Source organism: Ischnura elegans, chromosome 3 (assembly GCF_921293095.1).
Source record: "Ischnura elegans chromosome 3, ioIscEleg1.1, whole genome shotgun sequence".
NCBI lineage: Eukaryota > Metazoa > Arthropoda > Insecta > Odonata > Coenagrionidae > Ischnura > Ischnura elegans.
Genome location: NC_060248.1, coordinates 12,342,928 through 12,370,181, shown reverse-complemented (window position 1 = coordinate 12,370,181; position 27,254 = coordinate 12,342,928). Strand labels below are relative to the sequence as shown.

Below are 27,254 nucleotides of genomic sequence, written 5' to 3'. Positions count from 1 at the left end.
TCCTGTAGTGCAAGTGCTAGATTTTCTTGTCGAGGATATGTTTAAAAATCTCTTTATGATTGTAATTTGTCATATCCATACTTCAAGGATTATATTTGTAGATAGAGAAACTAGTTCTGACGTGTACAGAATTTTTTCTTTATTGCGTCGTGAACGAATCACTTGCGTGATATCTACTCTATGAATTTATTAGGTATTGAAGTGGGCAGATTACTTTTTACGCTGCAAATTTTCTCGGATACCTACTTCTGCAATCCATGGCTGAAATTTATTTTCATTTGGATGATTTTTATGGCGACGTCCGCCACGTAAACATGCAGTACTTTTGAACATGACCCAAACCTATAGACTACTTATAATATGAGGGAAGCAAAAAATCCTTAACCATTAGGGAAGTTCTTCGTAATCCTCCGAAGTTCTGCTTAAGAAACTCTCCCCAAGTACTCCTTACACGCTGGAGTATCCAGTAACCTCGAATCCTGAATACTTTGATTCCACTTCCCTTTTAGTTTGGGATGAAGAGCAATAAGTTTATTTTTCCAAATAAACTTCAGGTCAAGTGACGAGAGTTCTCCATATTATTTGAAAGTTCGCGAGCATGCACAGCGAGAGCAAAAGGGATCTGAAAGGGAGGTCAAATGCAGTTCCAAGTTTTCCTCAGGTAAGGGGGCATTTAAAGGGGCATAAGTCTATCATCATATATATTTTTTTATTCCAGCAAGTGGCCCATTATTATTGCGAAAACTAAATTTTTAAACGGGGACACTTTTTTATAACTATAAACTCGGAAGAAATTTTAACGAAACCTGGGCGAAGAAATAAAATATATAAAGTTTCAGGGTGACACATTAAAAAGTCTTTTACGAGCTATTTTAGTACCAGAAATATAGTGCACTTGAGGTGACTGGCCTCAGGCACAAACTAACAAACGTTTTCAAATGAACGCAAATCACATTTAATTTCGTATATTTTGTGTTTGAAAGTATTTTATAATCCTCCAATTTCTGGTGCATTTCCATAAGGATTCAAGTTTTGAGCATGGTTCTAATAGGAAATTTAAATTTTTGTGAAAAACAAAAAGGACTCTAAAGGAATTAATGAATCTGACGGGGTGAAATGTGGGATGGCAAACACTATTGGAGTCCAGACGACAACCACAATACCGAGGCATACTGATTGTCTCACTATACAATGCGAAACGACCCCGTTTACCATTTTATGCAATTGTCTCTTGTGGAGATGATTGAAAAAGAAGGAGACGCGTATTTTTTTTCTTTCCCCGATCCATCGTCTACATCTCCAGATATTTTCGGTGAAAAAACGATAGCGTTCATCATTTTTCAAATGAGTTGATGACGTCAAAAGCTCATACCGAGTGGTCGAGAGCTTCTCAGCTACTCCTCGACCTTGTAAGATGTACATGGATCTAACGTGGTGCGTTGACGCTCTTGTGAGCGCAGCTTTTTCCACAATGAGATATTCTTAGTGAATTCCCAAGTGTCTCAATGACGTCACCAACTTAATTTTAATGGTTGTATTGTTTCTCGTTACTTAAATGTAAAATTTTGAGAGAATATTTTAATGCCGAAGTTCTTATTCGTCTTAACTTATCTTCCCCTTCCATCTACCGAATTCTTTAATTGAATTTCAAATCTGGGTTTGAATGAACACAATTTAGTCAGCTATTTCACGGGTATGATTTTACACGTTGGCTCATTTTCTTGGCTGAGTTAGATAATGTGGAACATTAATGTATGCATCATGCATTCATCGTTGGTTGCTAAATTGAGGTCGAATAAATAAAGGTTTATAGGCTTTTCACTTTTTATATATAAAATATGGAAATCCAATCGTCTGCTCCTAGAATCAGAAAATTAAATCCTTCTTGAGAACATTTTCGAAGGCTTTGATTTAATTGAGTGAGAGAACGCCCTTGTCGGCGAGATTTGAAGTTAAAATTTTATGCGAGGGATGGCCTCTTCATAAATCTAATTTCGTCCATAATGTGGCGAAGATAATAGGATACTTCTCTTTGATCGAAGTGAAATCCATTCTCTTTCCTAGTTATTCAAAGTGAGGAGATTAATGTACCTTAAAAGCTTTTACTACTCGGCTTAATGGGGCTACGAGTGCCCGGAAGAGATATGATGAGGCCAGAAAAGCTTATTTGAGAGACTTTATTATCGTAGAATTGCTTATGCCATGTGCTGATGACTCTAATACCCACTGATAATACTTAAAACACCTGTGATGCATATGATTTGTTCATCACAGCATATATTACTTTAATTCAAATTTAAGATGCAGTAGTATATTAGCAAAATTAATTTTTTAGGTGTTTAGTACAAAAGGCTTTTATACTAATTTAATACTTGCTTTTTGTAAGCATATTTTGCCGTTAGAATTTATAAGATCCATTTCGTAACAAACAGTAGGTCTTTATTTGTCCATATCAATTAAAAAATAATGATAAATGCATTTTTTCACTGCAGACTAGAGATACTTATGGCCATTCTAGTTATTTCTCTCTTTTAAGAGATAGTTCGGCTAGTAAGGTGCAATGGTTCATTTTTATGGGAGAATTTAAGCCGTGATTTAAGAATAAATATGATGCCAATTTTACACTAATGAGTACCGTAAAACGCCACTTTCAAACATGGTATAGATGTTTTTGTAAGTGATATTTTTTCCGCGACCTATTTCCCAGCTATTTCTGTTCCAACAGAACTCTTAATGCTTTGGTAGTTATTGTATTGATTAGCAAAGCCACTTCAACACCCAAACATTTTATTTTTTTAATAAAAAAGTGTCAAAGTAATCTCAAGTGTTGGGCCTCTTTCACATGCCACCTATCTTAAATGAGTGATCTGAAGCGCAAGTGACACCTTGACATCGTATTGGGGAATTACTTTGTCGCATTTGTAAAAGCTCTAACCGCGATACGGAGGACAAGGGGTACTCAAGTATGAGGCGGGCTATTGGGACAACCAAAATGATAAACCCTAGATTTTGAAGGATTACGAAGTCAATGACTATGTTTTTAAATCATAATTGATAGCCATTTGACCATTAGTACACAAGATACACGAAAAAGAAAAATATTTTAATATTTTTGAACTTAAAATTTGCTTAAAAAGGAGAAAATCGATGCCTGACGATGTCTGTGGAAAGATTTAAAATAGCTCAGCTTAAATAAATATATCTAAAATGATGATTGTAATAAAAAATTTCGCGCGTATCCACGGTCGTAAAATTCGTACACATTTGTTTCAAGTTGAGTTGAAAACCTCTTTACACCTTTCATTATTATATGACCAATTGACGGACTTGTATTTTCCTTCATTGGTTAATGTAGGATGTTTATAAATATCTTTTCATGCACATGACAACTTAGAATTTTCCATAGATAATAGACCTATTCTATTATGTATTGACAAGGTCATTTTTATGCACAGTTGAAAACCAATAATTTTAATTATTTTTTATTGTAAGTGTAAATGGACATAATAATTTTTACATTATTGATTCATAGTCTTTTACTTCTTTGGTACCATAATTCACCGGCCTCGATGGTATTTAAAATATATGTATGACTATAGTTCCTGTCATGTACTGAAAAAGATTAGTTTAAAAATTATTCGGAAACTTGATATTATCAAAAGCAAATCATTCTCCCGACGAATGTTTTAACCAATATACTCTTTTCCTTCCGATTTCTACTAAGTGGGCTTTAAATACATCATGACAATAGAATTTCAATTCTCTGGCATAGAATTAAGTTATTTTTTAGTTTCACTTTCATATAAATTTGCTTACCGTCGCGTCGGTTGGCTATCTTCCATCAGCTTCCAAGCAGTCTTACTATGCTCCTTGATCTATCCCATTCCTTTCTCCAAATCTCTCGCGAGCCCTTGAGGGCTGAGAATTCCTCTCTCCAGCAAAAACGGGTTTTTGCTGGTTTCAGTTTCCACTTCTTAAGAAAATCTCATCTAAGGAGGGCAGAGAGAAGAATACACAGCGCTTCGTGAATTAGTTTTTCATCGCTGGAATTGTTTCGACTAACCTCCTTTTAGGAACGATTTTTCTTTACCTTTTTGCTAGCATGGTTGACATAATAATGTACTGGTCTGCACGGTAATTGTTACAAAGGAGAAAAATATCATCTAACTGAGGCCATGAGTGCAAAGGGAATGCTCTCTATTCTCAATGCTGTCACCGCCAATATTTGTTCGTGGGAGTAGAGTAGTAGTTTTACTTACGGTTATTTTTTCTATAACTAGTATTATGATTTCTGATAACTGTCGAAAGAGTTTGCAGCTCCATTCACGAAAGGGATCTCCAAATATATGAAGCTGAAAATTTAAGCTTTAATTCCTCAGAACCGGAAATGCTAGGTGTGTTGATGGGATCCAAGAATCAGAGAACAGGGCTGAGAGTATATCTATTTATTTATGCTGCCCTTAGCCTCTTGCTACTGTTTAAATATACATACACCGAAAGTTTGTACCCTGAATGTAATTCATAAAAAAGATCATTTAGACAAATGGTTTGAATATTTAAAAACAAAAAATGCCATGATAAAGAGCTGAAATAGATGGTATAACCAAAGTAATAATCTTATTAATCACCACTGATGTGAATATACAAGATATAGGTAGATATAATATTGTTCATAGAAACCAAAAAATATTCTATTAAACTACAAAAAAGATATGTATCATCGCGTTTTTATTTTGTTTTTTCAATGTAAACTTTATTTGTTAAAATATTTTATTGGATATCTCATTACTATAGTTACGATGCAGCATGTACCATGAGTGGTCGCAAATGCCACAGTCACCATCGATGTCTTCCACCCTCACTTTCCATTGGGAGCCTCGTGGCGCGCACTCAGGAGAATGAATGCCGTTCAAAACGCGGCCTTGAGGATGAGGCACTGCTATCACTTGTCAGCATCTCTCGAACACCCACCTTTATAGTCCTACTCTGCCTCTAAAAAAAAGAACGTCCTGTTGCGTGGAAGGTCGTTCTTCCTTATCTTTCCTCTGTTTCATTTCTTACTCCAGTCTCTCCTCGTCCATCCCGTATTTTCTCACCTCCCTGTCATTTGGTCTTTCATAAAATTTTCTCAAGGTTTTCCCAAGGACGTTCTCAACGGGAAAGAAGGCTGGACTCTTATATGACATGTTTCGGCAAGAGAAAAATATTTGCGATGACCAGACTACGAGCAAAGAGCTGTAGTAAAATTAACACTCCCTCGGATGAAAGTAGAAAGACGAATTCTCCTAGACAATTGTATGGTTTCCAGAAAAAAATGTTTCTGAAGTAGCGTCATCGTTTTTTTTATATTTCCGGCATACAATAGTGATATAGAAAATGTCAGTATGCTAGACTGCAATATGCTAGACTGAACTTTTCAAATGAGTTCTCCCAATTATTTTTATCTATGATGGCGAAATGTATCGCTTGTGTTTCAGTCAGCTTCTTTAGTTCTGCAATTATGACACAGTCTGCGTATTTACTTTCACTCACATCTCGCAGTCCAGGGTCGCATCATTCAAGCGCGCTTTTCTGCTCTTTTCGTTGAATGTTCGTTTTCGACATCTTGGCACAGCTTTCGTCGCTAACGGTAACGTTGGCTAGCAATAAGAAAATAGTGCAGCATTAATAGCCTCCGTAATAATTCATAGTGCAACAATATTTTCTATTTTCTCCGCTAACTTGATTTAGCGAGTAATGATTAGAATTAAGCTGACTCTACCACCAGCGAAACATGCCATTCTGGTCTTGAATACTGAAATGCAATATGATTTAACACCAGAGAGGTTGATGATGACCGGACGGCACGATCAAAAATATGAAACAAAAAGCACCCCCGAAAAACCAAATTAAATGTACAACGAAAAAAATCTCTACCTAGAGAAAAAATTTTGCATACCCATCCATGGACGAAAAAGAAAGACCGATATAAGATACTTCTCGAAAGCATTTCTATGGATATTTAGATGATACTTATATACGTGTTCTCACTTCCGGAAAAAAGGGCTATTAGTTTTTGTACTCGAGTCCAACGAATGGTTGCATGCGTATTCGTATCATTAAGTTTCATCAAGGAAACACTTTTTAGCCTTAAATGTTTTTAGCCTTCTAGGTTAACATGTGGGCCTCTGCGATGCATTGGATGTAACATTTTTTGATTAGGAATCACATAGGGGAGTGGAACTTACATTATTGGTCGGAAGATATTTTAAGTTAACGTTGAGATCTCTTTTTTCAATCACTATTTCATCATAACAAGATATCTCAACCCTATGGATCTTTGTGGAATACAATTTAGTTCAAATCAATTAATTTTTCCTTGTAGAATTTTCACATATGATTAGGACATGAGGTAAATCCATGAAGATACGTCACTTGTTATCTTCTTGAATAATATTCGTACCGTAGAATTTATACATAGGGCTTTTGCAGCAAGATTCATTCATAAGTTACAGAAAGATTAATGTGTAACGCCCAAGTGAAACAAGCTTTCCTGAAAGAAGGAAAAAATGTGATGATAATTTTAAGTGGCTTGTTTCATATATTCCTCACTTCAAACATAATGAGCCACATCATTGACTTCAATCTCAAGAGAACAACATTTCATGGTGTTTTCATTACATTGATTGTCTCATGTTTGTTAGGGGCCGTTGCCATAGCCACCTAGAGAAAAGGCCCCGTCACAAGCGACGGCTGAGGCTCTGACGTCACCACGAGAAGTGCTGTGTTGTTCCGGCTGCCGTTGGAGACCACTTTGTTTACGAGTGTATTTACGCTACGTTTTACCACATTTTAGGGACTTTTGTGGTGTTAGTTGGTGAAAATTTAAGTTTCTGAGGATAGTGAAGTTTCCTTTATTCTTGAGTTTCATTCGCTGGACTTCATAAACGTGTATTTGTGAGGCGCTTTTGCTAAAAAGTTCCTTTCACGTGTGTAGTGCCGGCATGCGAAGAAAACTCCAGGAGTGGACCCGAAGTTCAATTTTTTTAACTTTCCAAAAGATCCTGAGCTGAAGAAGGAGTGTATATGAGGGATAAGAAGAGACGATTTCACCTCGACGAAAAACAGTAAGGTATGTACTCTTTCTAGCTGTAATTATTTGGATGTAATTTCTAGCTATATGTGGCTTTGGGGATGTTGACAGTACTAAAAGTGGTGATTTAAATACAGAAGCGGCTTTTCAATTGGAAGTTCTTGTATTTTAGCTAAATTTTTTGTATTATTTCGTTCAGTAAACGTGAGGTTGAAGGAGTTTCTTGGGAATTATAATATAGCTGCCAAGTTTATAACATCGAATATTCTTTATTATCTCGCCCTCTGCTGTGTCACGCGTCTAAAAACTCAGCAAAACAGTGCTTATTTAACTATACTTTTGTTACTTATAGATGAAAAGCAATTTGAATTATCTACGCGATAATTTATGTGCTTAGGTATTTTCGACGAAACTACCAGTCTTTTATTTTTGGCGTAGTACCTTACATTAGGGGGGAAAGCACATAAATTTCTAGGTTTCTTGGGTTCAAATTAATTTCAGCTTATATATAATTCCGTAAGACCAACGATATTTACTTTTAAATTATATTATTATTAAATTATTTATTTTTATATATTATTATTTAATAATATATAAAAATATTTATTTATTATTAATTTATAATTATTATTATTTATATATATTTATTATTAATATTTAAATTATATTAATATTTATATTTATATAAATTGCATGTATAGAATCTAATCATGAGAAATGCATGAATATCGTCAGAAACGTAAGTTTCTATACTATGCTACACTATGTTATTGGTGTATATGAACCACCGTGAATGAAAATATGCGTTTTTCTCTTACAATTGGTGCAAAGAACCGTAATTTATCTGTGCCCGGCTTTCATCATCTGAAATCATCTTATGGTCTAGTTTTAAATTAAAAAAATCTTTACGGTACATAATGATCTCTTATATTTACTGGTCTAGTCATTAGATATCTCTCATGTAGAAATGCTAAAATTGGAAATGAAATAACTACTTAGTAATTTTCATGGCTTTTTCTTATTTATTAATTTTAGTGGTGTGAGCTTCACTTCTCAGCGAGTGACATCAGAAAAGAACCTGTGGCCTTGCGGGAGAAGATGGGGAAGATAACTCGTGTTGAATTAGAAGTGCTATTGGAGGAGGGTGCCATTACTTCATTTGAAACTATAATCTAGAAGACAGAATGTCATAGTGGTTGAAGTGACATAAAGGACTATGGTGGATTTGTTTTTTATAAGTGGTTGATGTGACGATGGACATTCATCTGAAAAACTATTGAAGATAGTTATTGTGGCTTCTGCCAGTGCTCTTTTAAATGATTTTTGTTCAAAAGAAAATACCAGTATTTATTTCACTAAATTAGTTCATCGTAAGAAGAGAAAACTGCAGGTATTATTTTGATTGACGAATGGAAATACAAAATATTTGTATTTTACTTCTGTGTTTTTTTCTTTCCTGCCGCCAAAATTCCTTGTGGTGCATGCTAAGTAAGATCTAAATGCATGCTACTAAAATGCATGTTAAGTAAGATCTGAGGTGTGATTTAAGAGATGTCGTGTTCTTTATACAAATGTTAATGCTGGTGATATGGCAGGACTTCCAAATTTTTTATTAGATTGATACATCTACCGAAGTGGGATTGAAACTTTTGCTCATCCCAAATAATTTTTCAAATTCTTATGCGCCTGGGACGGGTACGTTTTATTAGCCGAGGCTGGACTATACGTAAATTTTGGCTTGCATTTTGATGCATTCGAGAGTATTAATGGCAGATGTGTCAACGATAATAAATTTCACAACTGTCATTGAAAATCTTATTTCGTCAGGCTCTACGGTAAGATTTTCATAGCCCATGGGCATATCTAATTTAATGTCAAAATAAAGAAGAATTCACTCTTAAATAATAGATCCATTTGGGACTTTGCGTGAACACCTTTTACTCTGCCAGAAATAAATTATTTATCCGAGGGAAGTATATGGATCGCAACCAGGTTTAATCAAATACTTGCCATCACCACTTTATGCTATCGAATTTCGAGACGCTTTTATGTTGAATAATAAATGCTCTTTGGATGCAAAGAGCCTTTTCTAGATGGTTATTTCAGATTTTAATATTGTTATGTAGTACTTCTAGTTCACAACGACAATTTATGAATCAGTTATAAATAGTTTTTTTCTTAAGAACGGCGAAGTTATATGTTACGTGCCATAAGACGCGATATTAACGAATAACTTCAGATTGAAAAATATTTTTGTTGATGCGTGTCAGTATTTTCTCGGAACCCGCTATTTTCTTATTGACTGAGTAAATTAGGTATCAATTATCTTTTCACTTCGGCGGCTAAACCACCGTCGCAGACAGCACCACAGCTACTTCTGTTATGCCATGCTCTGGCGGTAGCACTTCAATGAGTGACGTCACACGCCTGTGAACGGGCCTTCTCTCTAGGTGGCTATGCCGTTGCCCCCCTAAAAACATGAGACAATCATCCTATACTACTTTAAAAGACTCTTCATCTCTGCAAAATATAGGAAAGCAATTATATTTATTTATAAATAGCCACATCTTATTGACATTGTCAAAGCTGTATAGTCATATATGTATATGCTAAATTATTATCGTACATTTTCCTTTGTTGCTAATTGCAGATAATTATAACGCTGAGAGATGAAACTAAATACAGAGCTTAAAATTGTTTAAAAAGAATGTCCTAATGGGATGTTATAACCTGAGTAGAATAAATTATATTATATATACTATAGTGACTAAATTAAAAATCACATATATCTCTTTGCCACAAATATATACGTTTTAAGAGGCTTTGCGATTTTTGCCATAGGCTCTATGATGTCCATACTCAGTCATCTCAGTAATGACCTCTTTGAGACCGCGTCCGATTTCTGCAGCAATTCTCAATCGTCATCTCACTTCCATGACTCTACAAGTGGACGGCGTGGAACCTCAGCAGGGCATTTTCCCGTCCGTCTCCGTTAATGAAAGGATCCCGCTCTGCTCTGGGAATCACGTGGCCTGGATGCCCCTTGCGATGGCCTTGGAACTTCTCTCTAGCTCCGAGCTGTCGCACCCTAACTACGTCTTCTCGAATGGAAATGGTCTCACCGCCTCAGGAGGTCTGCAAACTCCGCGGTGGAGAAATCCTCTAGCGACGGGAAACAAGCCAAGCGAAGAGTGTCTCCCCCAAGTCGAAGGAACATAAGGGCTGTCCGGTGGGGATTCACTTTATCTTGTGCTCCAGCAGGTTCAATCTCCGACTGTTCCACGATATTTTAACGTTTCCTTAAGTATGCTTACTATGTGCGGTTAATATTCAACGGAGAGGTTTAGGGCATATACAACGTATCTAATCAACTTTTTAGTCAACAGTTTCGCCGGTATTATTGCTAGCTTCTTCAATTCGACGAAGTACCTACCCATATTGATCTCTGACACGTTTACGTATGAAAAAGACCTAGTGCGATAGGTCTTTTTCACACATCCGTCGAAGTCGGAGCCTTGTCACCCATCTTCCCTGGAGATTTCCTTTTTCATTTCATCCCTGATAACGGGACAACACCTGACTCCGACGGATGTACATAAAAGATTATTATTATTATTATAGTACTCTACCGATTAAGGTAGGTTTACATGAAGTGTTCAAGAAGTGATCTGGAAGCCTCCCTTTCCTTCCAGCGCTGCCTTCTTTAATTCACTGTAAGGCCTAATACCTTTCTATCTATCTAAACATCCTATTCTTTTCCTTCCCCTCCCTCGATTCCCCAACATTCTACCCTCCAACACCATTTTCAGCATCCCCTCCCCGCTAAGCACTAATCCTCTCCATCCATACCTTCTGTCTCCCCCGTATCTCATCTAAAAGCTGCCTCTCCTCGCAAACCGTATCCAGCACTTCGTCGTTCCTTTTCCTCCCCGTCCATTTCAACCTCTCCATTCTTCTCCATACCCACATCTCGAATGCCTCCAATCTTCTCTCGTCTTCTTTCCTCAGTGTCCACGTTTCCGCACCGTAGAGAGCTACACTCCAGATCAAACTCTTCACTAACCTTTTCTTTATACTCTTACATAACGATCCTCTCAGAAGCTCCTTCCTGTTCATGAACGCCCCCTTTGAAAAATTGCATCTCCATCCTTGCCGACGTTCCGATGAATGACATCATGACCGGCATCAACGATGACGATCAATAAGACGAAACGAAACGTCGGAAAAGATGGAGATGGAGGATCTAACACGGATTAAAACCCGAGAATGTTTACGTCTGCAATTCACCGGGAGAAAGTTAAAACTTTCGTATGTATAAAATGCGGTTGATAACGTACCTCGGAAATTCATCAACCTGAAGAAATTAGCTGTAATACCGGCGAAAGTGTGTCTACGATGATGGCAAACGCAATCATATCCAATGAAATTCTCCGTTGAATATTTTAACATTTAATTAGAAGGGCGTTATGTTGTACTAATGCTTGCGAAAAAAATCCCAAAACACGTGATTTAAAGTCATCGTGAAATTAAGGTCAGGACGGAAATCAAATAGCCCCATCGCGGAATATCGTAAAAATTAATTACTGTCTGAAATGGCTAGTCGACGCTTGCGTAAGGGTCGGGTAATCCTCGAACTGCTCTTCACTTTCATTTACTTAAGTATGATGAGGCCACATGATTGAACCTTGAAATTATTTTATTTTATATGCTATTTCACTAATAGCACAGGCCAACAAAAAATGTTTTTTGAAAACTTTTTTATTTTAATAGCTGATCTTTATAGATTTTGATGTGCCGAATCCAAACCTGTTCTTAGTGTTTTTGTATCACCCATAGTTTCCAAGCAATATGTATTTAATATTTAGTCTAATACCCCTATACGGTATATAAGGAAATCAATGAAACACTGTGTTACGTCATAAAATTGCTTGTATTTACTGTTCTCTACATCGTGATAAAATTGTTTGTATTTACTACAGCGTGATAATACAGGGTTCACTTGTCAACTGGAATAGGTCTACATTTTATTTCCCTTTTTTCCTTGAAGTTTCTTGTGTAGCTTTTTCTGCAATGAATCACTTGCTAAACTTCTCGGTGAAGTACCAAGAGTAATCCCCATTATCATCGTTCATTAGACCTACTTTTTCAATTTTATTATAACTATAAAAAAATGTTAAATTCTAACCATATTGCTTCATTTCATAAATGAAACTGTAAAATGTGAATAAACGGTTTGTGATACAACTTTAAAACCATCATATTTGGATTCAGCGACTTTAAAAACATAAGGGTAGGGTATTTTCTGTAAAAAAGTTTTTTCATTGTTGGCCTGTGTAATTTTTGAAATAAGAAATTCATTAATTGCTCGTATTTTTCGCCTTTAAAACGACGCGAACTCCTTTACCTTGAAATACACTTTTTCATGCGTAGTATCTCTTTTTAGTGCTGTTCAAGCAAAATTTTCAATTTATTTAATATTATTGCGTATAACAGAGAAGAAAATTTATTTGTCATTTTTATATTTTATTTAAACTTAAGAGTAACGCCATTGTATTGAAATGAAACATGTGAAGGTCCATAGTCCAACACATTTGACTTAAATCATTGAGAGGCGTTGACGCGAGGCATTGGCGGTTGAGACAGCGAGCGCGGATTATCATTAAAAATTTATTACCGTTGGAAATGCTTGGTGCTCCTGTTCGCACGGGTTGGACAATCGAAATCCTAGCACTCCGTGAAACCGTATCCCGGCTGTTGGATGGTATAATTCATTTATGTTTCTGCCAGTCAGAGCCATCCGGCTCTCCTCTTCACTCCCGTACTCATCCACTTCTGGGTAATATTTCGCGAAATTTTATTTTGCAACTACCACACCCTTATTTTAATTTACCCATAAAGGGTCATTGCATTTTTATGGATATCACCAATTCTACTTTTGTTTTAGTTACATCCATTATTGTGATGGCTTATCTTTATGTTCAGATAAGCTAATTAAATTAATTAATATGCGTAATTAATTGCGGATTCGGTCGAAAGATATTATTTTTTCCTGGTATTTGTGTTTCCACGGAAACAGTCTAGACCGGTCGGAAACCTTTTGAGTCGGAAGAGCCAAAAATTACAATTTACAAAATTTCAAAGTTTTAAAGAGCCACAAACATTTTTCTTGCCAACTATAAATAGCACTCGCATAAATATTTTCTTGATAAAAAAACGAATCTATTTATTCATAAGAAAAATATCTATTTATTCTTATATTAATAGTGTTTTTTTACAACAAATTAGGTAATATATCAGGTGTATGTAAAAGTCTTTACCGGATTTTTCGCAAAATAAAACACGTTATTTAAAGTATTTGCTTAAAATTTATTTAATCAAAGTATTGACCATCTGATTCTATACATCTTACCATCTCTGAAGTAATTTATGGATAAAATTCTAAAAGAATTGTAACTCCTGTGAGTTAAACCATTAATTAACCAATTTTTTAACTTCTTTGAAATTGGCAAAGCGTTGCTCTCCAAGCACATGTCCTATCGATGTGAAAATAAAAACAAACAATAACATACATTTCAAAAATTTAAACTTTATCAAACAATGTAACTTGTACTTAAAAATAAAAACAAACAAATTCAATTGGAGCGTTGGCTTTGCATGGTTTTAGAAAGTTCGGATAAATTTGGCTCACAACTTGTTGTTTTAAGTTTCATACACGACTCCAAATTTTCATTTATTAGTTGGCTTCTTACTTTACTTTTAATTATATTCATGCAAGAGAACGCTTGCTCGCACGAATATGTCCATCCGAAGATTGCCAGTACTCCAAATGCCAACTTCTTCACCTCACTGTAGCAATCTGGAAGACTATCCCATGCGTCGAATATAAGTGCCTCAACTCGCGGCAATTCTTTTAAAGCTGTCCATTTTTATTGCGCTACGTACATATATTTCTGGACCTCCAACTCTTCCAACTTGCTTTTCAACTCTGTAAATATTCCACTCCACAAAGCTTTACTTTTTAAAGCGATCAATTGCATTCCTAAAGATCCAGTATCAACTCAAAATGGCTCAATGTGGATTTCGTCACTATTTGTGTTGAGAGGATTTACTATGAATGCTAGAGTGGTTTTGTTGGTTTTAAATTGCTTAAATCTGTCAGCAAATTCATCTTTAATTTTTTTATAACTGTTGTGAACTAAATCGTGTCAACAGTTGCACTGGTTTTATCGCGATATTGATTTAGAAATTGAAAATGAAGCAATTTACCGCTCTGAATATCTTCTGCAAAAATAGTAAATTTTTCTTCGAAACAAACCAATTCTTCTACCAAAACATAGATTGGGTTTCCCTTTCCTTGCAGTTTTAGATTCAGCTCGTTTAATTTTGCCGTGAAATCTACCATTAAATAAAATGTTTGCAACCATTTGCCGTTCTCTAATTCAGGGTGATTAATGCCTTTTTCATTGAGGAATGTATTTATTTCATTTAAGCACAAAGCAAAACGTTTCAACACCTCACCTTTGGAAAGCCATCGCACTTTATTGTGAAGAAGGAGGTCGGAATACTGAGTCTCCATTTCATTTAAGAATTCTTTAAACTGACGATAGTCGAGTGGTTTTGACAAGATGCTGTTAACAATCTTTATTACCAAATTCATGACCTCAACCATTTCGGCCGGAAATGTTTGGACATACAGCGCTTCTTGGTGGTTATGCAGTGAAACGTAAAAATTTCGTGATTTATATTGCTCTGAAGAATCGTTGTTGTCCCTTTATTTTTTCCTATCATACTTTTGGCTCCATCAGTTGCTATTGAAACAATTTTATTTAAATCAATCTTATTTTCTTCGAGGCATTTTTGCACGGCATTTGCTATATCTTCCCCTCTAGTTTGTCCCGAGAGCGGTAGCAATCCTAGAAGTTCTTCTTTTGGTCCTTGGGAAGACATATACCTGACAAAGAGGGCAACTTTTGCCATGTCTTTTATGTAGCAAGACTCATCTATAGCAAGTGATAAAGCAGACGCCAGTTGAATGTCTTCCACCTGCAAATATGTCACATTTGAAGACATTTTAGCCATTCTATCTTGGACTGTTTTAGCAGATGGTGGCAAATCTTTGATTTTTTTCAAGATTTCTGGCTTGTTTTTGAAATCACGAAACAGTTCTTCAGATGCACGTATGAAACAATCTTTGACATACTGACCATCTGTGAATCGTTTGCCTTTTTTTGCAATTTCTAGTGATACCACGAAGCTTGCTAGATTAACATTACTTGTAGATTGCGTCCACTTACTTAACATGGAACTTGACTGCTGTGTTTTTTTTTTTTGGAGCTCGTCGACAGCTTCTTTTCGTTCTTCGCCGGCTGGATATTTACTAGCAAACTCAGTATGTTTTGTAGTAAAGTGTCTCTCTAAATTTGATTTTTTATTGTGTGCGAGTTTTTTGTGGCAAATGAGACAAGTTGGAAGGCCAGCTGAGTTGCATATGAAAGCGAACGACGCCGTCCAATCCCGATTGAATTCTCGATTTTCTTCTTCAGTTCTTCTTCTTTTTGTAGATGCCATGCTTTCGGTGATGCTGTAATAAAGAATATAAAAAAGATAAATATCAAAATAGGTAATTTATTAAATACATACCTACATATTTTAATAAAAACTCTTTCGCGGTAATATCAAACAGTAGCACTTTGTTTCTTTTTTGACAATGCTCATTGACTACAAAAAAACTACAATAGTTAGGTATCTTATTTGGAAAAAAATATAATTAAATAACTGATTCACTTGATTTAGAAAAAAAAACACTTCTATTTCAAGAAGAGAGATATATTTAATAAATTGGGAAATATGACTATTGATCTATTTCTAAATTTACACTGTAGTTATAAATGTGTTCATTCGTAAATAAAATTTAATAGTGGTCGGTGTTTTAAAGGTACAGCAATATATAGTAGTGTTTGGTTAAAGTAGGTAGCGAAGGTAGGTAGGTTCTTCCCTACTTTTTTCGAGGAGCGATTTGTGATTTGTCTCAAAATGCGGGCAGCCGGCGAGCACGTGTCTGGCGGATGTCGACGAATGGACGGTGTCCGTAGGTCTTGACTTTTGTCGAAAGCGTTGATCCGTGGGCGTAGCGAGTGTCTGATCGGTTGGCGATACGCGGGTCCGTATTGCTGAGTTGGAGCGAAGTCGGTAGGAAGGCGAAGGTCGGTTTGAGTAGTGACGGACGATGAGAGCGACAATTGCTGGTTTACGTCGTGAACCATGGTTCGCGCCGGACTGGCCCCCACTTCTTTCGCACATCCACAGCACAGCGGCGACGGCGTCATTCGAGAGCTTGCTTCTATCATACTGACGACAGTGACAACGCGTGTCACGGGGAAGAGGTGGAGTGAAAAGCGAGTACAATGGGCTGAGAGAGAGAAATGGTGCCCAATCCTCGTTAGTCGATTCAAAATCGTTTTTAAATATTTTTTTAATAAGTAATATTTGCGCATGGAACTAAAGAGCCGCAGTTTCATATCCAAAGAGCCGCATGTGGCTCGCGAGCCGCAGGTTGCCGACCCCTGGTGTAGACGATTACGTCTCTACATTGCTGAAGCGATCGCAGTCCGCAATCAAAAGTGGTGCCTCTAAGAGATAATATGTAAAATGAATAGCTGTGGGGTAAAGCCCTCAGCAGCTAATTCGTAGGTTGCGGGTTCGAGTCCCACCTTGGTAGGTTGCCCCCATCCAGGGCATAGTTGTGTGTGACCGTGGTACATTGTTGTTATTTAGATTCTTCTGCTGAAAAAGCCTTAATACGCTTTTTTTGGCGGCGGTGATGATAAATGAATATTGGATGAATTAAAGTAACCCCTGATTTGAATGAACCCTGTCCCTTTACCTGTCTCTTTATACACCACATTCTCCGTCATTTTAATTATTCGTACCTCAAACTATGTATCCTTCCAAATAAGGACTAATTTTAAATATAAAATAGCTACGTGTTCTCTCCCCCTAAGCCATGAGCTTAAAATTCCTGTCGTGTACTATTAGTTAGTTTAGTTTAAAAAAATATCTTTCTCTTTGGAGGCTCCAAACACCACTAATATCATTGGTGATTGACAAATGTCGTGTTCTCAAGTATGTGCGATTTACATTCTTCATAAAAAAATTAAATGACAGCAAAATTTTTCGAGGAGCACCTTCATAGTACTTGCTTTCTCTCCAAGAATCCAAATCCTTCGAGAGGGGGAGCATTCTTGAGAAATCATTAAAAGAGGGTATTTAACCTGTGAGAAGTATTTAAATTGGGTATTGGGTATTGCGATCATTCTTCAAGCAATATTGAAGAATCGTGAAAGACTTTAGATTTATTTTCGAACCTTGTGAATCTGTTATGTTGGAATTTCAAAACGCCACGAAAGTTTCGATTTCAGTAAAAGCGTCAATTTCTATGTTTCCTTCCATTCCGTCGACGGTTTGAAGTTCTAGCGTTCTTTTTTGTTTTTACGTTAGTATCTATTGGTCTTAAATCAAGTGGCAAAGGAGGCAATATCGCAAATTTCAGTTTGAGGACAATTCAGATGAAATATGAGATGTAAACATTGAAAGGTATCGTAAAGAACTTTTTTTTTTGAATTATTAGTTTTCAAGTACACCACAAGTAATTGAAAGAAAATATTTTTATGCACATGCCAAGTTAATACTTCATCTGAAAGTAGGGATATCTTCCTTATATGTTGACATGGCCATTATACATATACACATAGTTAAAGATTATTAATTTTGATTATTTCTGTTCGCAAATGTATGAGCGAAAATAAAATGAACATGATTGATCAAAACAATTGATTCCTCCTTGTTGCCATCATTTACTTGCCTCGACGGTCTTGGAAATTTGATACCTACTATTAAAAGTAGGTAATTCTCCAGACGGTTTTTTTACAAAATTACTATTTTCCTTCCCTTTTTTAATAACTTGAATTTTACACAGCACGTAAATTGATTTTAAATTCTTTGGCAGGAAATGATAGTTCTTAAATGATTTCATATTTTATATGAATTTGTTTTCCGACGGTAAACCGCTTCTAATCTCCTTTCTTACATACTGTCATACTAGGTGTCTCGATCTATTATTCAATTCCTTTCGCTAAGCCTCTCGGGAGCCCTTAAGGGCTAAGATTTCCTCTTACATGCAAAAACGGGGTTTCACTGATTTCAGGTTCCACTCCTTAAGAAAATATCATCTTAGGAGGGTCGATAGAAGAGAGGATTCATCATTTAAGCATAAATCTGAAGCATTGCATCACATTTAAAACCTAATGTTCTATTAGGGAAGCTTAATGATCTTAAGGTTACCCTTCGAGGTCTTCAATGGTAATACATAATAGATTCATCTGGAGGCTATCAACCCTTAATCTCTTTCATACCCCACGTAGTGACCCTCCATCCAACTTTCTCTTCCTTTGTCCATCTTCTCAGTCTCCTCGACTTCTATCCTCACTTCTATCCTCAGTCTTTTCCAAGTCTTCTCGTCTGGAGGCGCTGTTGTTTTTCCTATCGATCCCTCTTGTGATGATGATTTTGACCACATTTGAAAAATATTGTCGTTACTGCAATAATAGTTTCGTATTAAAACGGCATTGATTATTTCATTTATCCATAAAGAGCCGCATAATTAGAAACAGTTACGAATATTTCGATATTTTTAATTGGTGTTTGCACGGCATTATCTTCGACCTCAAAAATATGCACTAGTATTATTCTATATTGAAAGGTTTTGTGTGTATAAATGCAGTATTGCAATTTTGAATTTTTCCACGAAAAAATAAGAGGATCAATTCCTGCTATTGTTATTTTTGAGCGTTACGCTTCTTGCAGATGTAGTGCGATCTGTTTTGTGGTCTTCGAGAATGATTCGGTGTCGGCGGCTTTTCCTTCGCAACTAGTGCTATTGGAGATGTCTGAAGCCGTTCGGCAATTCTCCACAGCCGATCCGTATTCCCGATTCTGAAGATGATGGTATCCATGGAGAAGGAAAGATTCCTTGAGTCTGCGAATAGGAAATCAGGGCTCTTCCGCGAGAGAAAATGTTTTCCGAATCTCGATTTTGAGTTTGCGGGTGGTATGCCTGCTCTCCTGTTCTGCTTGGTCCAGTGGAAACTGGAATTACTTAGCACTAAAGTTTTTTGATTCCTTTTTTCCATTATCTGCCACATTCACAGCAGACGTCATTTTAACAGGCATTAAAATGCATGATTGAACCATATTCGAATTGAATAGAAATATGTAAGGGCAATGCCAAGTTCGGAGTAGTGCATATATAAATAAAATTTGTGCTTGCCTTTGCAAAGGATTAATACTGTATTGCGCCACATTGTATCAGGTTTCGCTACCCAACAATATCCTCATCAGGCTGGCAGCCTTAGTGAAGATATTCCCGGGAAAACTTGTGAAAGCCACATTTGAATACTAACCAGCTGAATGTAACTTATTCCCACTTAATGATTACAGTAAAATTTCTTTTATTTTCCTCAGTACTTTTAAAATTCAAGCTACTTTAAAAATATAAACTTAGTATACAATTTAGTAATTCAAATACGCTTTCTGTCATCCTCAACTGTCAACTTACTAAGTACTAAGTACTAATTAACTCGATTCCACGCACAATGTCCTTTTAAAGTTCATGCCTTGTTAAAAATAGAGAATTTGAATATTATACAAATATAAAAATTTAAATATTATCGTCTTTAGGTGAGAATAACCATAATCTGAAAATGTCATATGAATCTAGATAAAATGTAAAATAAACGTAAAATAAAAATAAAAAAAATAATGTACATGAAATAAATTAGTTAACAATTCGTGATGAAAAAATGCTCCTCTTTTTGAGTAGTCCAGAGTACACGATTACCGCAAGCTAGAGGAAATACGGTTGCAAAGAATTATTTCTTATCATTAAAGGTGGGCCAGCATGGTGTAAGATCATTTTTCATCCGGTTCCCTTTCTTGCTCCCTTCGCGGCTGCGATCTAATGTTTTGCGTGATTTCCTTGCACGGGCTGTGAGGCGTGAAATATAGTGAGTGGGACGCGGTGATGGGAATTAATAATAGATGTGGCAGAAGCAGACGGAGAGAGACGGGTCTCAGATTGTGAAATTGCTTCTCATCGCACGAGGGGGAATTGCTAATGGAAAGCCAACCACGGAGGAGGTGGGAATCCCTTCTTCCGCACGATGACTCGTTGAACGGAGTCCTTTTTTTTTTTCATATTTTCCTGAGTTCTGGCATCAGCCAAGAGGCTAAGGCCTTTGACGCAATAAATTGACTTAACTGATCGTCACCCTGGAGTTAAAACTCTAAAGGAGCGTTTGTTTGTTCACAGTAACTACTGCGTACAGCGGCTCAGGATAGCAATTTTTTGATAAAATAGAAAAGTTTTATCAAAAAGAGGCAGTAGTAGGGTAAAAAATATGCATTTCGAGACACTATATGACAATTTCAACTCGCATATAATCGATTCCAAGGTTTCTGCGTAATTTGAGTTGAATGCGGCTTTAGGCCCCGTTCACAGTAACTTCAGTTGACTCAAATTGTTTCAGACGTGGAGCTGGACACTTGATAGACATGGAGCACAAGAGCGGCTACTGGTCACAGAAGTTTTAAGTGGCTCAACTCGATTTCAATCGGTCATTTTTTTGAAGAAAGGACAATTTTCTGTCGTAAAATTTTAATTTTTGTCTACCGATAAAGGTAGGTTTTCATGAAGTTAGATAGTAAAAACATATAGTTTACATTTAATGCACTTTTTTACACTCTATTTGCTGATCAGTCGCTGCTTTGGAATCATTCATTGATCCGTTTGTTCTCACGAAAATCCCCAAGCTCATATAAACACGTCAAGGATAAGTGGCTGCCACAGACAAAGTGAACAGTGAATACAAATGAAAATATTTCAGGGGCATTTATTCCAGCATAATTAAAAAAATTGACGATCGGACTCTCCAAAACCGGGTAACATAAAAAAAGTACCCTTTATTTTCGGAACACTCCTACATTATCTCTAGGTGGTTGTTGCATGAATATATCTCTGCACCAGATTTTTGTTAACTTTCCTCTCCTCTGACCAATTCAATTTAGTGAGCTATTTTAGGTCTGAGTGAAGGACCCCATCGTGAAAATCCTTTTTTCACTCGGCTGCCGTCAAATTTTGAATGCGTTTTTCTAACGGTCCTTCTGAAAACACTCGGTTGCTACACTTCACTGTCAAATGCCTCACCTTCAGGCGTCGCGTATGCCTGGCAGCGCCATTACCCTCTATTCAAGGGGGGACGATTAACGTTTGTAGTTAACACCGACGCAGATAAGGGCGACAATGACCGCAGGAGGCCATATGCTCATGAAAGTCGTTGCGTGCCGAGTCTGTACCCGGAAGCGAAACAATGGCTAACGTGTCTTCCACGCTATCTCTCATTCCACTGAATCCATGTCCGAACGGCCCTCTTCTGTTTACATTCGCCTCGAGTACTTAATTCAGCATGGTGCCCTGCGAACTAATTTACACTCATGCACTATGGTAGCCTTTGTGCTGACTATCATTTGCAGACCTTGAGGCTATACTCAATTTCCGAATCTGTGCTCACATGAGCATTGTTTGGAAGTTCCCTATGCGACCGCTTACGGCGTGGTGCGCAAGTAACACAGCACTTAACGGGGTCACTTTTACGGGTATGGTCCATTTCCATTGTGTCTGTTTTTGCTTTGAGGAATCAGGACTCATTTTTTTATTTTATTTTTTATTTTTATTTTATTCTCAAACCACCGGATACAGCTCTTATTGGCCATTTTACATCGGGGTGTTCAGCAAATGTAACAAGTAAACGTACACAAACGACCATGCCCTGGACCGGGGTAACCTACCCAGGCGGTACTCGAACCCGCGACCTCTTTTTTGGCTGGCAGGGACGTTACCCCGCCGCCACCGAGGCCGGCTCCCCCCCCCCCAATATCTCTCCCCCAAATATTAATTTGAGAATCAAACAGATCTCCGAATGTGGTCATTGCATTTTTGGAAATGCGTATTATTTATATACATAAATATTTATGAAAGGTTATGGTGAGAGAGGAAGAATTGTGGATATGAGAGAGGGGTTATGGAAATGTGGAAAAAAGAGGTAAAATATTTAAGGGGACGTGCCTGAGAAGGTACCAGGTAAATATTATAAAATATGATGAAAACTCGGCAACATTTCTGTAAGCGGTAAATATAATAAATGGGTAATACAGAAATCGAAAGTGGGGGCTACACTGTTCTGATTTTAAGGGTAAAACGATAGTCAGGAACTTTATATGAGGTGAAATATTGATCTTTTTCAACTACGTCGAAAATTTATTTCAAGTATAGCTTTTGGAATACTTTATGCCCATGGCCCGGTATTACATTGAGAAGGTCCTTGCATCGACTCATACAGATACATTCAAAAAGCATTCTAGATGTGGATCTGAAGTAAGAAAGAAAAGGTGGTGTGTGAAGGAAGACGAAGTGCTGGACATGGTGGGTTAGAAGAGATAACTTGTAGACGAGATACGGATGAGACAGAAGGTACGAAAGGAGTGGATGGGGGAGGGAATGTGAATTACACTGATAGAGGGAAGAATGTAAGGTAAGTGAAGGAGGCAATGGGATTTGTATAAAGAATGAACTTGAATAGGCTCTATTCTGAACTGAAGCGAAGCGAAGTCCATGATGAGAGAGGAGACGACCAGAAAAATTGGAAAATGCTCCAAGCCAAGAATCTGCTCAGCCGGTAGAATACGTAATAATAATAATAAATATTTAATACATGTCCCGGTTTTCGCTCTCTGATTAAGCTGCGCTGACGAAACTCATGCCCTAAACTGCATATAGTATTTTAATTTATTACATCTACATTTACCCCGAAAGCCGCCTCATTAGGCGTGTGGCGGTGGGTGTTAGTACATCAGCCGTTAACATACAAAAAGGAAATATCTAATAACACTACGCCAGGCGCTTATTAAATTTATTTTCTTGTTGGTGGGAAAAACGATTTCCCCTACCTAATTATCCTTTTGGGAAAATATGTCTCTTAATTTATCATTTCTGTCGAGCCTGGAAATATATTGGAGTTTTAATATTATGTTTTCCGTGCTGCTCTGGAAACATCTTCATTAATTGCACAAGCAATGTAAGTCTACCACGCATACTCCGAGTCTCTAGCCGATACTAGCCTAATTCTTATAGCATATGCGTATTACTGTCTGTGCGCCAGTAGCAGTTTCTGACAAATCGGTCAGCTTTCCTTCATATCTCACTATGTTCACGGATTTATTATTTCTGAACCGGATCCTATATGCTCAACGCGTATTCGTTGTGTGGCTTGAAGAGTAAGAAATATCCTCTCTCTTTTACTCTTTAATCCGAAAAACCTCCCCACAACATGCTCAACGAATCCTAACTTTTTCAGGGGTCTGCTAAACATATTTCTTATTTGATACATTTAAGGTTATTTTTACTCCCACTTCATATGCCTTTTTAAGGAAACACCATCCGCAACAAATACGTTACACCTGCATGAAGATGGATGGACGAATTACACAAGGAACGTACCACCGTGCATTTGCTAAGATCTGAATTTCGAATCAGCTTTAGCCCACACTGTATTGAACAGACAGGAATAGGCTACGCGAAGTGAACTCCTTATTGAGTGAGTGATAAAGAATATTTAGCTTAAATGGCGTATCGTTCTGCGATTTCATCTGAAATCACGATTATTTTAAATTAAAGTAACACAATTTTTTCTGAAAAACGCTTGAAAATCTCTATAGTCACAGGCTCAACTTTTTGGAAGTTCATTTCAATAAATACAAACGAACAAACTTTGTCTTAATCCACCGATTTATTTACGCGGTACGACTAGTTTCGACGCAGCGGCAGGTACCTGAGGATGACGCCGCTGCGTCGAAACTAGTCGTACCGCGTGAATAAATTGGTGGATTAATACAAAGTTTGTTCGTTTTTATTTATTGAAACGCTTGAAACTTTGAATAATCAGGTCAGAAGCCGCTAGTTTGTAGGGTGAGCATATTTTTCATTATATGTTTAAGGTTCATTTCACGCTTCACATTAAAGTATTACGTATTGTCCTCCGCTTCGCCTCAATGTGCACCAAGCATGACCTTAACAATGGCTTTCCGCGCTGCCATTCAAATCACTGTACTGAAATGGCGTTGGTCATGCCTTATGAACAATGCGAGCTCCAAGACAGAGTCTGCGTTGGCATTCAACGGAAAGATCGCGAGAGCAGAAGGTAGAACGTCAAAGAGGCAATGGATGTGTCTTCCGAGAGTGGGCGCCTGCCGTTAAAGGGATCATGGTCGTTTCTCTTGTTCAGCAGGTACTGAGGAATGGAGACGACGAGTAACGCCATCCTGTGGAACACCGTGGATTTGGAAATGGGTCACACGCCATTCCGGAGGGCTTTCGTGAATTCTGCTTGGAATGCATAGCTTCTTCTCCTCTTTGCGATTGTATCGAAAAAGCTGCGCTATGGGCTGTACTCGAAAGGTAGTTGCCGTCTGACGGACCTTAATTAAGAATATGAGAATATAGAAAGCGCTTCAAATGTGATCACATGTGCTCTTTATTTGACTCCATTATTCTTGGTTGCACACTTTCGTGTGGCCTGTTGTGTGGAACTAATTCAGAAGCATAATTTTTACTTATTACCTTAGTAAGCAGATTTCGGCGATGGGCCCTCCCCTTGGTTGGTTGAAAACCAAAGATTGCGGGATCCAATTTTGCCTGGTTAGATTTAACTTATCCAGGGGATGGGTTCTTGTGTTCGACCAACGTTTTATTCGTTATTGTACTACGTTGAAAAGGTTTAAATTGCTGGTTTTCTGGGAGATGAAGATAAATAAAGAAATTCTGCGTGCGAATTTTGCTCCCATGTCCATGATAAATGAATACAAATGGTAATTTCCCCACTTATATCATGTTTATATCAAACTTCCGCGAAACCAAGTCTGAAACGATTGTATTTGTTCCCAATTTGTTATTTATGTGATCATTCTGTCGAGAAGCAACTGCGATGTTGCAAAATCAGGTATGTGCATACGTATTTATTGGTCGCTTCAATGAAGAGTAAATTAGTTCCGAAACCCATGATAAGCCTTATCCGCTCTAATAATTTGATCGATATCCTTCAAGTAAGCAATTCAATTGTAACTATATTCGATGATATGTCTTCCGCATTGCACGATTTCATCATTACTTAATTCATTTTTCGGAGGTTATCGATAAAGTTAGATAGCCTTATGGAATTATCATTAAAATTAACCGCTGTATTAAAATGTATACACTTTCGTATCTGCTTGTTGGATAAGTTGCCCTTCTTTCGCACGTGTCATGAAAATACAGTGACATAACGAAGAATAATTCATGCAGTTAAATATTCAGAACCCATGGTTCTTCTGACGTGGTCGCTCTATGAATATATCGGCACATTTGCCTGCCTGCACGTCATGCTAACATGCTTTGTTCTCGGCGGTTTCCTAAAGAGGGCCTCCTTCCACTTTGTGGGCATGTGTCGATGTGAATCTTGAGGCATTTGGACGCTGGTTCTAGGCCCGTGGATCCCTTACCTCGTCCTTTCAAAACGGATTTCTCGGAATTCCGTTCGCTTTAGGCTCGGACGGATGGGATGGAGGATAGCGTGCCTTAGAAATACCTCGGCCGCCTCAGAGCAGCGGTTCCGTCGTCTCTTTGGCACGGCCGCATTAGACGCAGGTGGATTTGTGTGGGTTGAAGCGAATCCTCGGAGCCGAGAGCATTTGCGAGTTGAAAGGTTTTACCCGACGGCATTAGTCCCAGGGTTGATATGCCTGAGGGAGGAGGAAGAATGCTACACGAGACAGAAATAAAGAAATCCAGCTAATAGGAAATGTATGCCAAAATATTGCCCATTAGGGTGTAATGGAATGAAGGAACTAGATATTCATGAGAGAAGACTAGATAAGTTGAGAGGTTTTGGTAGGAAATATTAATCATTTTACTCTGGAAATCCAAAAATATATCTTTATTGGATCCAAATCTTGACGGTATCATAATGGTATTCAGTTTTCTGATTCGCGATAGAATACTTCAGGATTTCACTCATTTGACTGTCCACTGAAGTTCTCAAGGAAAAATCATCTGTAAATGCTGCAAATAAGGTCCAATATCGATCCATGAAATTTGCAGATTCTCTTCTAGTAGGTACTAAATTATTTTGTGATATTTGTTTTCCTTTTGAAAAAATAGCTGTGATGGAACTTAATTGGTTAGTGAGTGTATTATTTTGTTCAATTTATTACTTAATTCTAGTACTTTTTACTACATTCGTCGTCATAACTCAGCAACTGTGAGATTTTTTGTCACGGTCGACATGTCGGTTCTATATTTTTCTCTTTTATATACTTTATAGCATGTTCCATGGAACTCGTTCGGGGCCGTTCCTTGCAATTCTTCACGTCCACCTGTCTTTTAACAAAGCCATCAAGTCCTATGATATGGCCTATTAAGTTCTCACGTCTTATTATTTGGGTTTTTAGAAGGCCCCTCTCTTCTCAAACTCTTTTTGGTTCTTACTCATTATTTTCTCGGTTGAACTCTTTTGTCTGTATTATTATTCAGTATCACCACATTTCGAATGATTCCACTATTGACTTCTATGCTAATTTCAACGTCCAAACCGCACTTACAAATATATAAATGCTCTATGAGTAACATCTGATGAATAAATTTCTTACTCTTGTGCTTTTGTGTCATATATACCTTATACTGCGTCTTGCTTGTGTCTCACGACTACGGAAAAGTATTTTCATTATTTCTCGCCTCGTTTCAATATTTTCACATCCACACGTAATCAGTCCCATCACTTAATATTGTATTTTCCTCCATCGCGTAATGTGGTCGTACACGGGTAACCTGATTTTTATGTCCATATCGGTATATGCACTTCTTTATCTTCTCTGCCGTTGGTTTCTGCATGGAGACCGTTGAACTGACAGCATTGAAGCTCTTTTTGTGATATAGCGTGCGAAGTTAACATGTGTATGACTCGGCGTATCTTAAGGAAAGATCAATTCATCGCCTTGTTAGCCAAAATTGGTGGGTGTCTGATAATAGGTACTCTCCGTA

The 27,254-nt window shown here is 37.3% G+C and overlaps 1 long non-coding RNA gene across 1 annotated transcript; it reads left to right on the top strand.

The window, feature by feature from the left end:
* Positions 1-6,698: 6,698 nt before the first annotated feature.
* On the top strand, positions 6,699-8,508 carry LOC124154955. Its single transcript, XR_006864059.1, has 2 exons — positions 6,699-7,111; positions 8,108-8,508. It is a non-coding gene; the product is annotated as an uncharacterized LOC124154955 (long non-coding RNA).
* The last annotated feature ends 18,746 nt before the right edge of the window (positions 8,509-27,254 follow it).